A 16,946-nucleotide genomic window follows, 5' to 3' on the forward strand; every position below is an offset into this window, starting at 1 on the left:
AAAGTCCTAGCCTCCACCACATCCTTGGGCGAGGAGTTCCACAGGTTAACTGCGCTGCGTGAAGAAAAACTTCCTTGGGTTTGGTTTAAACCTGCTGCCTAGTCATTTCATTGGGGCTATGTCTAGACTGCAGGCTTCTTTCGAAAGAGGCTCTTTCGAAAGCATCTTTCGAAAGAGCCTCTTTCGAAAGAGAGCGTCTAGACTGCACGGAGAAATTTCGAAAAAGCGGCTTGCTTTTTCAAAAGAAAGCATCCAGTGAGTCTGGATGCTCTCTTTTGAAGAAGCCCTATTTACATTGAAGAACGCCTTCTTTCAAAAGAGGAACTTTCGAAGGAAGGCGTTCTTCCTCGTGAAATGAGGTTTACCGCCATCGAAAGAAAAGCCGCGTTCTTTCGAATTAACCAGGTTTTTAATAGTCTGTCTATTGTGAAGCTCTAATTTTTTTTTTTCAGAAAAGCCTACGTGATTTTTTTGGCATCCCCTACATTTATTCACAGTAACGGTCATGTGTTAGTGCTATAGTGATTTTCCGTGGTGCTAGGTGTTTACCGGTGGTTATTCCCGCAAGCCCAAACGGTTTTCTCTTCCCGAAAGAGAATCATTTGCAATGTTGCAGGGTTACTTATTAACACTAAATTTGCTCCCATGTTACATTAGCATCACGTTTCTGAACAAGAGGGTGTTTATAAATATCTCGTTATATACCAGGCCTTTTATTTCGACAATTTACTCCTGAGGACAGTGTGTGTTATACCCTCTTGAAATCTTTGAATAGCAGACCGCTTCTATCCCTGTGCGGTCACTTAGGGTCCACCTAGGGTATGTCTAGACTACAGGGTTTTGTCGACAGAAATTTTGTCGACAGATACTGTCGACAAAGCTTCTGTCGACAAAGAGCGTCTAGATGACATCCAGTTCTGTCGACAAAGCAAGTCGCTTTGTCAACATGACAGTGTAGACGCAAAGGACAGTGTAGATGCAATAACGCCTTCTATCGAAAGAACTCTGACGATAAAGGTGTTATTCCTCGTAGAATGAGGTTTACATACGTCGACAACTGCTGAGTTTTGTTGACGTTATGTCAACATAACTCAAAGGCAGTGTGGACGCAGGTATAGTTTTGTCGACAGAAGTCCACTTTTGTCGACAAAACCCTGTAGTCTAGACACACCCTGGGCTACCTTTTTTTTCAAAAGAGGATATTCAAATACCTGCAGATTTTCTTCCGAGCTCACTTTCAAAAGAGGATCTTTCAGAAGTGAAAGTAGTCTGGACACGGGGGTTTTTTGGAAAAAACTTTTTTCGGGAAAAAAAAAACCCCTTCTTAAAACATGAGGTTTACGCGGGTTTTTCGAAAAAAAAATTCCCGAAAAAACCCATCCAGACTACTTTCACTTTCAAAAGAGCCTCTTTCAAAAGTGAGATCGGAAGAAGATCTGCGGGAATATGCATATCCTCTTTCGGGAAAAAAACATCGTTTAGACGTAGCCTTCGAGAAAATTAGAACAGCCTGGCAGCCTGCATTCACACACACATTTTCTGGCTTGCTTTCAGGTTCAAAGTTCTCAGCAATCCAGAGACTCAGCCTTGAAAGGAGACACAGTGAACGTGCAGAGTTCTGATTACTTTTCACTTTCACGTCCTGCTTCCAAAGCACACAGCAAACACACAATGAGGTTTACGTGGTTTTTCCGAATTTTTTTTTCTGAAAAAACTGCATCCAGACTACTTTCGCTTGCGAAAGATCCTCTTTCGCAAGCGAGATCCGTGGGAATTTGCATATCCTCTTTCAAAAAAACCCCCGTAGTTTAATCACATACACACACACACACACACACACTGACACACAGACACACACTTACTTTCTGGCTTGCTTTCAGATCCAAAGTTATCAGCAACCCAGAGACCTAGTCTTGAAAACAGACACGGTGAACGTCCAGAGTTCTGATTACTCTTCACTTTCAAGTCCTGCTTCCAAAGCACACAGCAAACACACAACCCCTTGCGGCTTCCTGCTGGAGTCCATGTGCCGTGTCTCAGATTTTCTGTACCCTCATCAAAGCAAGTACCTTTCCTATCTAATTTCTATCCTATGATCCTTATCTGCTTCTTTTAACTATCCGATCGTTAGGTGCTTATAGATTACCCATTCTGCTTACTTGTTTTTCCCTCTGATATTGTCATACCTTCTGCTCCTTGTTTCCCGCCCCCTTCCCTCCTCTTCCTTCTCCCCAATTTAGTTTGTGTCTGCACGTCCTAAACTCAAAACTCCGGTTATCTGAAAAATTGGGCTGTGCCCACGATACCTCATGATCCCATCTACATGTTCTGTTAGTCTATAAAGCGCTACCTGACCATTTGTTGTTTTTTAAGTTTATCCTGTACAGAGTAACTTGGCTACCCTTGAAGCTTCCAGTTCTGGTTTTTGCTACCCAAAAAATAAGAAATCCAGAACGCAATCTCATTTTCTTGGGTTCGGCTGCCCCAAGGACCAGCCACAACCTGGCCCATCACAAGATATTGAACCTTATAAAGCATTGAAGTATGTTCAGGATTAAATGCCGAATACCAAAAGTTTCACACACACAGAACGGGAAGCGACTGTCTAGGAAGGAATCCGGCAGAAAGGGATCTAGGGGTCAGAGCGGACCACAAGCTGAATATGAGTCAGCCGTGTGATGCTGTTGCAAGAAAAGCCAACATGATTCTGGGAGGCATTAACAGGTGTGTTATGAGAAAGACACGAGAAGTCGTTCTTCCGCTCTACTCTGCGCTGGTTAGTCCTCCATTGGAGTATTGCGTCCAGTTCTGGGCACCGCATTTCAAGAAGGATGTGGAGAAATTGGAGAGGGTCCAGAGAAGAGCAACAAGAATGATGAAAGGTCTAGAGAACATGAGCGATGAGGGAAGGCTGAAGGAACTGGGCTTGTTTAGTTTAGAAAAGAGAAGATTGAGGGGGGACATGAGAGCCGTTTTCAGGTATCTAAAAGGGTGTCATAAGGAGGAGGGAGAAAACTTGTTCATCTTGGCCTCTGAGGATAGAACAAGAAGCAATGGGCTTAAACTGCAGCCAGGGAGGTTGAGGTTGGACATTAGGAAAAAGTTCCTAACTGTCAGGGTGGTGAAACGCTGGAATAAATTGCCCAGGGATTTTGTGGAATCCCCATCTCTGGAGATATTTAAGAGTCGGTTAGAGAAATGTCTAGCAGGGATGGTCTAGACAGTATTTGGTCCTGCCATGAGGGCAGGGGACTGGACTCGATGACCTCTCGAGGTCCCTTCCAGTCCTAGGATTCTAGGATTCATTACGGCTAGAGAGCCAGAATACTTTCCTCTGTGTTCAGGGCAGTATAGCCTCGTGGTCACATAGCCTGGATACTTCACTCTGTGTTCAGGGCAGTATGGCCTAGCATTCACAGAGCACGGATACTTCCCTATGTGTTGAGGGCAGTACGGCCTAGCGGTCACGGAGCCTGGATACTTCCCTATGTGTTGAGGGCAGTACAGCCTAGTGCTCACAGAGCCTGGATACTTCCCTATGTGTTGAGGGCAGTACGGCCTAGCAGTCACAGAGCCTGGATACTTCCCTCAGTGTTAAGGGCAGTACGGCCTAGTGGTCACAGAGCCTGGATACTTCCCTCAGTGTTAAGGGCAGTACGGCCTAGCGGTCACAGAGCCTGGATACTTACCTATGTGTTGAGGGCAGTACGGCCTAGTGGTCACAGAGCCTGGATACTTCCCTCAGTGTTAAGGGCAGTACGGCCTAGTGGTCACAGAGCCTGGATACTTCCCTCAGTGTTAAGGGCAGTACGGCCTAGTGGTCACAGAGCCTGGATACTTCCCTCAGTGTTAAGGGCAGTACGGCCTAGCGGTCACAGAGCCTGGATACTTACCTATGTGTTGAGGGCAGTACGGCCTAGCGGTCACAGAGCCTGGATACTTCCCTCAGTGTTAAGGGCAGTACGGCCTAGCGGTCACAGAGCCTGGATACTTCCCTCAGTGTTAAGGGCAGTATGGCCTAGTGGTCACAGAGCCTGGATACTTCCCTCAGTGTTAAGGGCAGTACGGCCTAGTGGTCACAGAGCCTGAATACTTCCCTCAGTGTTAAGGGCAGTATGGCCTAGTGGTCACAGAGCCTGGATACTTCCCTCAATGTTAAGGGCAGTACGGCCTAGTGGTCACAGAGCCTGGATACTTCCCTATGTGTTGAGGGCAGTACGGCCTAGCGGTCACAGAGCCTGGATACTTCCCTCAGTGTTAAGGGCAGTACAGCCTAGTGCTCACAGAGTCACTACACAGCCTGGCCACCATGGCTTGGTCCCTCGGTGCTTCCTCCCCAGAGATCCAACAGCACCTCCTTCCCCAGGGGCCATCAGCCCTGACTGGGCAGCTCCACAGGTCTTTATAGCCGGCCTCCACTTGGAGCATGCCCAGTAGGTCCGTGGGGGCGGGGCCTCCTCTGTCGGGTTGGTACCCGTCACACCCCCGACACTGGTTCCTTAGATGAAGCTTGCCTGGCTTAGTGGGGCGTCTGCCACCATTGACCAAGAAAGGGTAAACCAGGCGGGGAGACGCTGGCGCAGAGCACCGGGCCAATCGGAGAGAGGGTTTTAAAGAGCCAATCAGGGTGCAGTTTGCTGGGGGTAGCCCTGTATATAAGGAGCTGCCCAGCAGCCAGCAGTTGGGCCAAAAGGGCTAGAGAGGTTCGGGACACCGCAGTACCCTGGTGGGGCCGAGAGGCCACCGTATTGGTGACAGCTTAGGTGGTCCCATAGAAGACATCTGACCTCCTGTCCCTTCTCAGTGTGATACCCGGTGCAACCAGTAGGGGGCGCTGTCGCCCAGTGATTATTCCTCTTTCTATTGTCAGGGCGATACCCGGCGCAACCAGTAGGGGGCGCTGTAGCCCAGTGATTATTCCTCTTTCTATTGTCGGGGCGATACCCGGCGCGACCAGTAGGGGGCGCTGTAGCCCAGTGATTATTCCTCTTTCTATTGTCGGGGAGATACCCGGCGCGACCAGCAGGGAGCGCTGTAGCCCAGGGATTATTCCTCTTTCTATTGTCAGGGAGATACCCGGCGCGACCAGTAGGGGGCGCTGTCGCCCAGTGATTATTCCTCTTTCTATTGTCAGGGAGATACCCGGCGCGACCAGTAGGGGGCGCTGTAGCCCAGTGATTATTCCTCTTTCTATTGTCAGGGCGATACCCGGTGCAACCAGTAGGGGGCGCTGTCGCCCAGTGATTATTCCTCTTTCTATTGTCAGGGCGATACCCGGCGCGACCAGTAGGGGGCGCTGTAGCCCAGGGATTATTCCTCTTTCTATTGTCAGGGCGATACCCGGCGCGACCAGTAGGGGGCGCTGTCGCCCAGTGATTATTCCTCTTTCTATTGTCAGGGCGATACCCGGCGTGACCAGTAGGGGGCGCTGTAGCCCAGTGATTATTCCTCTTTCTATTGTCAGGGCGATACCCGGCGCGACCAGTAGGGGGCGCTGTAGCCCAGTGATTATTCCTCTTTCTATTGTCAGGGCGATACCCGGCGCGACCAGTAGGGGGCGCTGTAGCCCAGTGATTATTCCTCTTTCTATTGTCGTGCCGGGTATCGCCCTGACCAGTAGGGGGCGCTGTAGCCCAGTGATTATTCCTCTTTCTATTGTCAGGGAGATACCCGGCGCGACCAGTAGGGGGCGCTGTAGCCCAGTGATTATTCCTCTTTCCATTGTCAGGGAGATACCCGGCGCGACCAGTAGGGGGCGCTGTAGCCCAGGGATTATTCCTCTTTCCATTGTCAGGGAGATACCCGGCGCGACCAGTAGGGGGCGCTGTAGCCCAGTGATTATTCCTCTTTCTATTGTCAGGGAGATACCCGGCGCGACCAGTAGGGGGCGCTGTCGCCCAGTGATTATTCCTCTTTCTATTGTCGGGGAGATACCCGGCGCGACCAGTAGGGGGCGCTGTAGCCCAGTGATTATTCCTCTTTCTATTGTCAGGGCGATACCCGGCGCGACCAGTAGGGGGCGCTGTCGCCCAGTGATTATTCCTCTTTCTATTGTCAGGGAGATACCCGGCGCGACCAGTAGGGGGCGCTGTCGCCCAGTGATTATTCCTCTTTCCATTGTCAGGGAGATACCCGGCGCGACCAGTAGGGGGCGCTGTCGCACAGTGATTATTCCTCTTTCTATTGTCGGGGAGATACCCGGCGCGACCAGTAGGGGGCGCTGTCGCCCAGTGATTATTCCTCTTTCTGTTGTCCGGCGAGGACAATACACTTGTCTTGGGAACAAGCCGGGGCCTCTTCAACGTGAGCTGGATTAGGGCCCCGGCAGGCCTCAATCCAGGCAACCTCTTTGGGGTCTGAGGCTGCTGACCCCCCAAAAATCAGGCCAGGGCGGTGAGGAACAAATCCACAAACCTCACAGACGGGACCGAGACAACATCGTCGATTTCTCTCTCTCCCCCCTTCTCTTCCCCTCTCCTATTTATTTCAAGTGTTCATGTCCCCTACTCATCACTCCAGCCATCTGAAGAAGGGGGCTGTGCCCACGAAAGCTCATGATCCCAGCTACATGTTTTGTTAGTCTATAAAGTGCTACCAGACCATTTGTCGATTTTGGGGGGGGGAACCCCTTCATCTCTAGGGAGGGGCCAAAAATGAGGGGTCCCGTGCGTTGGAGGCGGGTGTCCAAGAAGCCGGCGTGGGGTCTAGGCAGGAGGAAGAGCCCGAAGCAGGCTGGGAGGGGAGTCCCGATTTTTAGGGACTGGCGAGGCCCGGAAGTTGAAAAGAGATCAAGGGGGAAGAACGGGAGGAGGGCAGGAAACGGGAGAAAGGGGGACAGGGACACGGTGTCGTGTGGTTCGATTTATTTTAGATCCAAGGGAAACCAGGACACTTAACCTCTTTCTTATTCATGGCCAGTGAATACAGTTGCTTAAGTTTTCAAGCGTTAAAAACGATGATTCTACCATGTCAACCTTCGATACGATAAATTCAAAAGCAATTAATACAGCCCAAAGCACTGTATACACCGTCATTAAAAGATCTACTCTTTACAATACGAAACCTTAATTCACGACTTCACCCATATGTGACCGACGGTGCTAGGCCAGAAGGTACGCCCATAGGAACGCCACCTCGACGTAGCCGTGCGAAGTGCCGAATCACGTCTAGTTACAACAAGCAGGATGTGTGGGTCGATCCCACAGATTCCCTCCCACCGATTGTTCTTACTCACCCCAATTTATAGCAAAATGAGACTTAGTCGTTCTAATACTATTTACCAATCGATGTCGCGTTGGGTAGGATACGTTAAAATTCTCAGCGCCCCCTAACTCAGGCTGTTGCTCATATGCGCGTGGTTGACAGTTTCATGGCTGCATCGGGACTTTTGGGGTATCAGAACAAAAGTACAGGTGACCCCTAGCACTTACAACCTCACTGGTTCCTGGAGAACCATCGTAAGTCAAACCGTGGTAAGTCAAAGCCTAATTTCCCAATGTTATTAATGACGGTTCTGTTCCTGGAAACCCATTTCATACCCGAAAAATACCAGACTTGACTACAGAAATGGAGGAAAACTAAACTAAATCGTTCAAATCGTGCACAAAAAAAATCACAAAAAAGTGAAGGCCGAGATGTGCAGAGATTCTGCGTGTCTGACTGACGTACATTTCCTGTTTTGGAAGGATGCATGGAGTCTGTGTCATGAGCTGTTGTAAATGCGAGCTGTCGACGCCAATTGGAGGGGATTACGAGCTATCTTGTGTGAAAAAAATGGTTGGAAATGTGGGGGGTTGTGAGTTGGGCAGTTGTAAGTCGGGGATCGCCTGTAAGTTGTGCGGTTGTAAGTTGGGGGTTGCCTCTAAGTCAGATGGTGGTAAGTCGGGGGTCATCTGAAAGTCGGGAGCTGATAAGTCGGGGGTCGCCTGTGCGTTGGGTGGTTGTAAGTTGGAGGTCGGCTGTAAGTCAGTTAGTGGTAAGTAGGGAGTCACCTATGAGTCAGGCGGTTGTAAGTCAGGGTCACCTGTGAGTCGGGCGGTGGTAAGTCAGAGGTCACCTGTGAGTCGGGCACTTGTAAGTTAGGGATCACCTGTGAGTCAGGCAGTTGTAAGTCGAGCGTCGCCTGTGAATCGGGTGGCGGTAAGTTGAGGGTCACCTGTGAGTTGGGGGGTGATAAATCAGGGATCGCCTGTAAGTCAGGCAGTTGTAAGTCGGGGGTCGCCTGTACCAGTACGAGGCCACTAGGCCTGTGTTCTTGACGTGGTCTCCTGTATCCAGCTTCTCCGGTGTTGTTCTGCAAAACATTTCCTGACTCTCCCCGCTTTCTTTCTTAACCCAGCTTTGCCTGCGGGCTTTGTCACACCAGACTTGAGACCGGCCAGAAATCCGCACTTTGGACAAAGCCAACAGCCCCACGTATTGCGCAGGCAGGGGGGTGCAGTCTCCCCCCCCACACACACACGGGAAAGAGGCGGGGAAAGGCAAGCCGAGCGGAGCGGGAGAGGAATCCTTTTTTGGAGAGGAAGGGAAGGAAATTGCTTCACCGTGGCTGCAGGCCAGACGTGGACTTGGCAGAGCAGGGGGCGAGCGAAGAGAAGCGGGCAGCCTCTGGGGGGCAGAGGCAGGCGATGAGGGGTTAACCTGCGAAGGGGGCACTGAAAGGGGGCCCCGCCACGGAGGAGGAAATCCAGCAGCCTCGGGAGTTTTGTTTTGAAGCCCTGGACACACCCAGTCCCGGGCAGCCGGCCAACGAGCAGTTTCGTTTTCTGAGGAAGTGACGGGTCCGGGGAGCAGGACGGGAGAGAAGGCGGACGGGGCCCGGGGATCCCTTCGCCCTCGTTGGGGGGCAGAACACAGCCCGGAATCCAGAGCAGGGGGGCTCGGAGAAAGCCACCCCCCGGATCTGAGCACAGCCGGGTGACCCAGCATGGAGCCAACCCGCCCGGGGAAATCTGCAGCCACAATCTTTGTGAAAACCCTCACGGGCGAGAGTCTGTCGGTGGCCGTGTGTTTGGACGAGACCGTGCTGGATCTGAAGAGGAAGATCGAGGACCGAGAAGGAATTGCAGTCGACCAGATGCGTCTGATAGCCTCAAATCCAAGCAGACAGCTGAACAATGACTGGACCCTGCGGCGCTCGGGGCTGACCGATGGCTGCGTCGTCCATTTGATTCTAAAATGTAAGCTCAGGGCGAGGCCCAGAGGGCGAGAAGCGGCTGCATGGGGGGGGACAGAGTGGGAGGGAGGGGGAGTGTCCTCCCCAGGGCTTATCTTTGGGGAGCACCCGAGGGATCACACCATCCAGATCAAGGAGAGACAGAGCAACCCCCGACGCCAGGCAGACCCAGGGGCCCCCAACCGGCACTGGAGACGTTACGTTTGTTCTTTCTTAGATGTGTTTTGCTAACCCCCTGCTGCTAGAGGTGGGGAGAGGCCATCCCTAGATAGCCGTCCTATAGGGGAAACAGCTACTGGAACATGCCCAGCATGGGTAGGAGGGAAGAGGAAGGAAACCCATCCTCCGCCCCTCCTTTTCTCCATTATTATTGACATTTATTATTATTGATAATTCTACCATATCCAACTTGTAATGAACCGATGCCATTCTCCGATTCCTTACGATCTTCCTGTAGCTTTAAAACTCCTGTTTAGTCTTCCTTCCTCTGCCATGGACAGCACCCTTTGGATTCCCTTATCAATTGTCTACAATTCCTGATTTCAATCCATTAGTGTCAACTTTCCCTTTCTTCCATTAGCGGAATGTATATTTTTCTTTTGTATCGCTCCCTTCACATCCCCTTTAAAACAGTTTAAAAAGAAACAGCCAGGCCTTCTTTCTAGACTGGGATAGGAACGATTTGGGATTCATGGAAAAGAGGATAGAGACGATTTTTTTTCAAAACAGTCTGGCCTTTTTTTCTAGACTGGGATAGGAACGATTTGGGATTCATGAAAAAGAGGATAGAGACGATTTTTTTTTAAAACAGTCTGGCCTTTTTTTCTAGACTGGGATAGGAACGATTTGGGATTCATGAAAAAGGGGATAGAGACGATTTTTTTTAAAAACAGTCTGGCCTTTTTTTCTAGACTGGGATAGGAACGATTTGGGATTCATGAAAAAGAGGATAGAGACGATTTTTTTTTTTAAACAGTCTGGCCTTTTTTTCTAGACTGGGATAGGAACGATTTGGGATTCATGAAAAAGAGGATAGAGAGGATTTTTTTTAAAAACAGTCTGGCCTTTTTTTCTAGACTGGGATAGGAACGATTTGGGATTCATGAAAAAGAGGATGGAGACGATTTTTTTTAAAAACAGTCTGGCCTTTTTTTCTAGACTGGGATAGGAATGATTTGGGATTCATGAAAAAGAGGATAGAGACGATTTTTTTTAAAAACAGTCTGGCCTTTTTTTCTAGACTGGGATAGGAATGATTTGGGATTCATGAAAAAGAGGATAGAGACGATTTTTTTTCAAAACAGTCTGGCCTTTTTTTCTAGACTGGGATAGGAATGATTTGGGATTCATGAAAAAGAGGATGGAGACGATTTTTTTTAAAAACAGTCTGGCCTTTTTTTCTAGACTGGGATAGGAACGATTTGGGATTCATGAAAAAGAGGATAGAGACGATTTTTTTAAAAAACAGTCTGGCCTTTTTTTCTAGACTGGGATAGGAATGATTTAGGAATCATTAAAAAAAGGGAGAGAGAACAAGGCAGAAAATATCTCACTGCCGCTACATAAAACCATTGAACGTCCACATCTTGAATATTGAGTACAGATGAGGTCAGCTCATCTCAAAAAAGTTAAATTCTGAACTTAAAAGGTTCCGAAAAGGGCAACAAAAATGATGAGGGGTTTGGAACGGGTCCACATTTAAAAGACTTCAACTTTTCAGCTTAGGAGACAAAAGCGGGACGGGATAGAGATCTATAAAATCATGACTGGTATGGAAAAAGTAAATAACAAAAAGTTATTTCCTTATTCCCACAATATAAGAACTAGGGGTCACCAAATGAAATGAATAGGCAGCAGGTTTAAACCAAACCAAAGGAAGTTTTTCTTCACTCGACGCACAGTCAACCTGTGGAACTCCTCGCCAGAGGATGGTGTGAAGGCCAGGACTTCAAACAGGCTTAAAAAGGAACTAGATAAACAAGCAGGTTTCAAAGGAACAAAAGGATGCTTTTCTTCACACAGTACAGTCAACCTGCGGAACTCCTCGCCAGAGGATGTGGTGAAGGCCAGGACTTGAACAGGGTTCAAAAAAGAGCTAGATACATTCACAGAGGTTAGGTCCATCAATGGCTGGGTAGGAGTGTGTCCCTAGCCTCTGTTTCTCTGGAGGTGGGTGACGGGAGGGATCATGTAAGGATTATCAGTTGTGTCCGCCCCCTCTGGGGCATCTGCCATTGGCCACTGTCCGCAGACAAGATCCTGGGCTAGTTGGCCCTTAGGTCTGACCCAGTCTGGCTGTTCTTATGTGATCCTGTGGGGCATCTAATCAGGTGTTGCGAAAAGATTCCCGTTTATCATTCCCGGTTTTTTTTTTTTTAATTAAATTCTTCTTCCAAACGATTTGCCTCCTAACGGGTCTTAACACGGCACCGATTCTATATTAAGAGCCGGGACTTTGTTTTCACATTACAATCATCGGATTGTAACCGCTGGTCGCCTCAGCGACCGTTAACGTATAGATCTCCAATTGGTATTTTTTTTATCTGTGTGGACAAGATCTAATCGGGAATTCCTCTCCTCTCCCTCCCCCGCCCCCCTGGGATTGCCTGCAACATTTTTTGTTACGAAATTAGTGTCTAGGATGGTGAGAAATTCCACACACGTTTCGTACCGGCAGCATGAAATCTTCACCAGACGTTGCTCAAATTAAAATCCTCCAGCATCACACTGGATTTCCTATCATTTATGGGTAAGGAGGTGATAGGCTGGACAATCTAGCTCCGCCTGTAGAGGGGTGGGGTTTATTCGCTAGTGGGAGGAGCTTAGATTCCATTCTAAGGGGCGGAGCGGGAAAAGGGCCCAGGTCTCACTCTCTGATGTCTGTTTCGCAGTGCGTGGTGGACACATGCCGACAACCTCCCTTCTTCCAGGTAAGAGCTTCCTGTTTTAACCCGTTGAACGTTTTCCCTTTAAAACAGCTGCTCGGGGGAAGAGAGCAACAGGTTGGATTCCGGGTCTAGGAAAGGTATTATCCTTTACTGGAGATCCCCGCCATAACTTGCGTGGAAGGGTTAAACCGAGTGACGGTGGGTCCATGAATGTCAGCAGGAAGTGTTGGCAGGAAGCCGGGACAGCCAATGAAAATAGAATATGGGCTTTTGAATTGTGGGGGAAAAAAACACCCAGAATTCATCTGCGGTAGCCCGTCTTGGAACGTCTACACTGCAACGCTATCATATACATAGTAGCCCATACCGCTGAAACGCCGGCTGTTACCTTTGAGCGGCGCTGTTCCCACCCGCCGTGGCGCTCGGCCGACTTCTGCGCCGCTCAGCCAGGCCACCGCGCGAGAGCACAGAACTCTGTCGACAAGCGGTGGTATTCCTCATCAAATGAGGTTTCCCACCGTCAACAAAACTGCCGAATTCTGTCGACACTCGGTGGCAGTGTAGATGCAGGGATAGGTTTGTCGACAACCGTGGCCTTTTGTCGACAAAACCCTGTAGTCCGGACACACCCCTGGAGTTGGAAGAGACCTCAGAAGGTCATCAAGTCCAGCCCCCTGCCCAAGGTAGGACCAATCTCAACTCGGCTTGGACAGGGCTTCTAGGCCGGTGATCCTCCCAGGTTTTCTGGTGGCCTCACGGAGTCACCACCAACCCGACACGACTTCATTCACTTTATAGAACCGTACGGTTGGACGAGACCTCAGGCGTCATCAAGTCCAGCCCCCTGCCCAAGGCAGGACCAAGCCCAACTCAATCAACTCGGCCAAGGCTTGGTCAAGCCAAGACTTAAACACCTCTAGGGATGGAGACTTCACCGCCTCCCTAGGGAAGCCAGCCCAGTGTTTCCCCACCCTCCTCAGAAAATCGTTTTTCCTAATCTCCAAACTAGACCTCTCCCACTATAACTTGAGCCCTTTCTGTCATCCGTCACTACTGAGAACAGCCTCTCTCCAGCCTCTTTGGAACCTCCCTTCCGGAAGTTGAACGCTGCTCTCAACTTCCCCTTCTGTCTCTGGTATCCATCCTATGTCCGGATGGGTCGCCAATCCTTTCCAGATCTTTCTCTTGCAAGGCTGCATCTGGGATCAGAAGCAGAACTGAAGCCAAGATGGAGTCCGCTTCATGGCATTTTATAGCCATCCCTAGTCTCTTCCAAGCTGGAGCGCGTCACATGGCCCAGTGAAGTATCCCTGTGTCCCATGCCAGCAGCCATTAGATCTGCCTGATTTGCAGATGCATTCCTCAGGTGGGTACTGGGCACCTTGAGAGCCATTGTCCGTGGAGCCATGCTCATTAGCATAGTCATCGACTTAACAATCCATCATTACAGCAGTCTCAGACAGAGAACACTCACAGGACCAGCACATAACTCCACATACAGACACCACACAAGTACATGAGTAGCCTACCTAGAATGAGTAGAACCTAAGCTTTCATTTGACACCTCACATGGCCCCTTTTGGATAGACTTTCGCCCCCCCCCCCCATGGGTGCAGCAGCAATCTGCCTGCTCCCCCTAAAATCCAATAATGTGACACCTAGCAATGAAATAATGCCTCACCAAACACATCAGGGATGGTCTAGACAGTATTTGGCCCTGCCGTGAGGTCAGGGGACTGGACTCGATGACCTCTCGAGGTTCCTTCCAGTCCTAGGATTCTATGATCCTATCTTCCTCCTTGCATGAATAAACTCCCCTTTTTCAGATAATGATCAGCAAGGCTGGACAATTAGGGCAATGGCGAGTAGATTTTAGCCTGGTGTGGGTGGTTAGGGCCAGATTCCTCTCCTAGAAGGCAGGAGGCTGTATGTGTACAGGCCAGAGAGGGTGTGTCTAGACTACAAGAGTTTTTTCGACAAAAGTGGACTTTTGTCGACAAAACTATACCTGAGTTCTGTCGACATAACGTCAGCAGTTTTGTCGACGCTGGTAAACCTCATTTTACGAGGCATAACGCCTTCTGTCGACAGAGTTCTGTCGACAGAAGGTGTTATTGCATGTAATGTTGTGTCTAGACTACAGGGTTTTGTCAACAAAGCAGCTTCCTTTGTTGACAGAACTGGATGTGTCTAGACGCTCTTTGTCAACAGAAGCTTTGTCGACAGTATCAGTCGACAAAACTTCTGTCGACAAAACCCTGTAGTCTAGAGGTACCCAGACTGTGGGTCCATCTACACAACGTTAGCTCGGAATAACGCACATTCTTCAGAAACAACATAAGCTGCGTCGACACACAAGAATTCAACTTACGGTACATCTGGACTGCAGAGTTTTTCCCGGGACGCCGAAAGTTCTGCTGTGCCCGAGGAACATGTCTAAAAAAATTTCGGAAAAGCAGACACGTTTTTTGGGGCATCCCTGTCAACCTCGTTTTATGAGGAAGAAGGGATGTTCTGAAAGAGGGATTTTTCCCGACATATGACCCCGTGTAGGCAGGCCAAATGTTGGAAAAGAGTCTTTTGGAAGAAAAGCAGAAAAGGAGACGTATCTGTTTCCGACTTTTCTTTGTGGTCTAGACACACCCAGAGTGTCAACATTACATCCAGCTGGAGGACTTCTTACTCCGACTCATTTTTATGAGAAGTCGGAGCAAGAATGTTCAGTCTCAGACTTACTGCTACGTAGACAGCGCCAAAAGCTGAATGAAGCTATTTCGACTGAAGCTTCGCCATTGACGTAGCTCAAGTTGCGTCGCTTACTTCGGATTTAGCCCGGCTGTGTCGACGCACCCTGAATTAAGAAATACGTTTAGTTTCAGCTCTCTGCAGACGGAGGGTTAAAAAGGCATTTCTGTCTGGCTTCTCAACGGCGTTTTCCCAGTGGGGTGGTGGCAACGTGCTACCCACCGTCAGAGAATCGGTGACTTTGGGGAGTTTTTAAGCAGAAGCCTTCAGTGGCAGGTTGTGGGAAGACAATATTATGGGGGAAGGAAGTGGTGTTACTAACCCAAACGAGGAGGGAGAGGTACCTAACTGCTGTCTTGCTACCTGGGCTGCGGCAGGTTCGTCCCCCGACCGTGATCTCAAACGATGTGATTTCTCCTGCCATTTCAGTCTTGGACTTTCCTACGGTAACGGCACCAGGCAAGGGAAAAAGCCAGCTACTCCACCCGGCATCTCCAGACACGGAAGAACCCGAGGAACCGCCACGTAAGAGGCCATGGGGGGAAAAAAAATGACAAATGGGGTGATACAGGAATCAAAACCATCCGAAACAACCATGAAATGCTAGGACGCTGTAGCAGCCTCCTGCTAGTGCAGTACCAGCTTCTTCCAGCAGGAGGTGCTACAGGAAGTCCTCTGCTACTCTAGGGTACAAAGCAGGAGAGTAAAATCACAGAATCCGAGGGTGGAAAGAGACCTCAGGAGCCATCAAGTCCAGCCCCCTGCCCAAGGCAGGACCAACCCAACTCAATCAACCCAACCAGGGCTTGGCCAAGCCGAGACTTAAACACCTCTAGGGACGGAGATTCCACCCCCTCCCTAGGGAATCCATCCCAGCGCTTCACCACCCGCCTAGAAACCGACCACCAACCGTGGCATTAATCACGACCTATTGAGTGTGGCGATCTCCTCCGCCTTCAGACCACGGGGGTTACACGCGTGGGTTTCTTTTGTAACATCCGGATGGTCAATCGTGAGATGCCACCACGTGGGCGTGGACCCAGAACCTCCTGGCCCAAATCGGACTCCAGCCTGCCCCCTGCAGGATGAGCGTGGGTTAGGGGGGAGACCCGGGCCGTGGCCCACGTTATCAAAACGCTACCCCCGTGAGCGAAAAACGGTTTGCGGTGAGTAGACACGCTTTAATGGTGGGTGTCCTCTGTGTTCCTTCTAGGAGCGAGAAAAACGGTGGCTTCTTTTAGCTCCTCTGCTTTGTCGAAGGAAAAATGCAAGAGATGCGTCGGAGAGGTAAGGGGAAAAACATGGAAGTCGGGAAAACGGGGATTACCGACCCGGATCAGACCTGGGGGATCCTGTCTCTGAACGTAGCCGGCACCATGAGAGTCAGGAGGTAATAGTCTACCTCCGCATTGGGACTCGCCGCCGAGGGTACGTCTCCTGTATGAAACTGGGTCCGATTTATTCAAGTCGACTTTTTAGCAGCCATTTTCACAAAGTTAATCTTGGTCCTCAGATGAAGCGTCCCTACCCGATACCATTGACGCGAACAGGGATGCATTGTGGGTAATCATCCAGCAAGCCCTGGGCTAGACTCCCAGGGCCTGATGGGAGAAAAACCCGGTGTCACGGCTGATTCTGGAACCGTGTAGTGACACAGCTGGCCGGTGACCAGTGGCTGCAAAACTTTCACATGCGTAAGGCCGCTTTCATGGAAATTGGCAAATTGTTCCCCCTACCCTGGAATGCAGCAGGACCAGAAGGAGACCACTCAATCGGGAATCAATTTGGAGTAGGGGGGGGGATCTACAGGGGAGGCTGTTACAATCCACGAAGGCATGGCAATCGATACCTTTGAACGGGGAAGGATAGTGACGTGGGACCATGCAGGACACGGTGGATGGCTAGGGACATCAGTCCTACCCATTCTGACTGATAGCCACGGATGAACCTATCCCCCATGAACGTATCTAGCTCTTTTTGGAACCCTGTTCAAGTCCCGGCCGTCACATCATCCTCTGGCAAGGAGTTCCACAGGTTGACTATGAGCTGTATAAAGAGTTGCCAGGTGTCTAGTATTGGCCCGGTATAAAAAAAAAAAACAGAAAATTTTACATGCCCGGTATTTTCTGTTTTGCTCG

The 16,946-nt window shown here is 49.9% G+C and overlaps 1 protein-coding gene across 2 annotated transcripts in view; it reads left to right on the forward strand.

Annotated features, from left to right (window-relative positions):
• LOC102445807 (NACHT, LRR and PYD domains-containing protein 1a-like) overlaps positions 1–16,946 on the forward strand; it is a 61,087-nt gene that overhangs the window by 21,895 nt on the left and 22,246 nt on the right. The window lies entirely within an intron of this gene.

Source organism: Pelodiscus sinensis, chromosome 15, assembly GCF_049634645.1.
Source record: "Pelodiscus sinensis isolate JC-2024 chromosome 15, ASM4963464v1, whole genome shotgun sequence".
Lineage (NCBI taxonomy): Eukaryota > Metazoa > Chordata > Testudines > Trionychidae > Pelodiscus > Pelodiscus sinensis.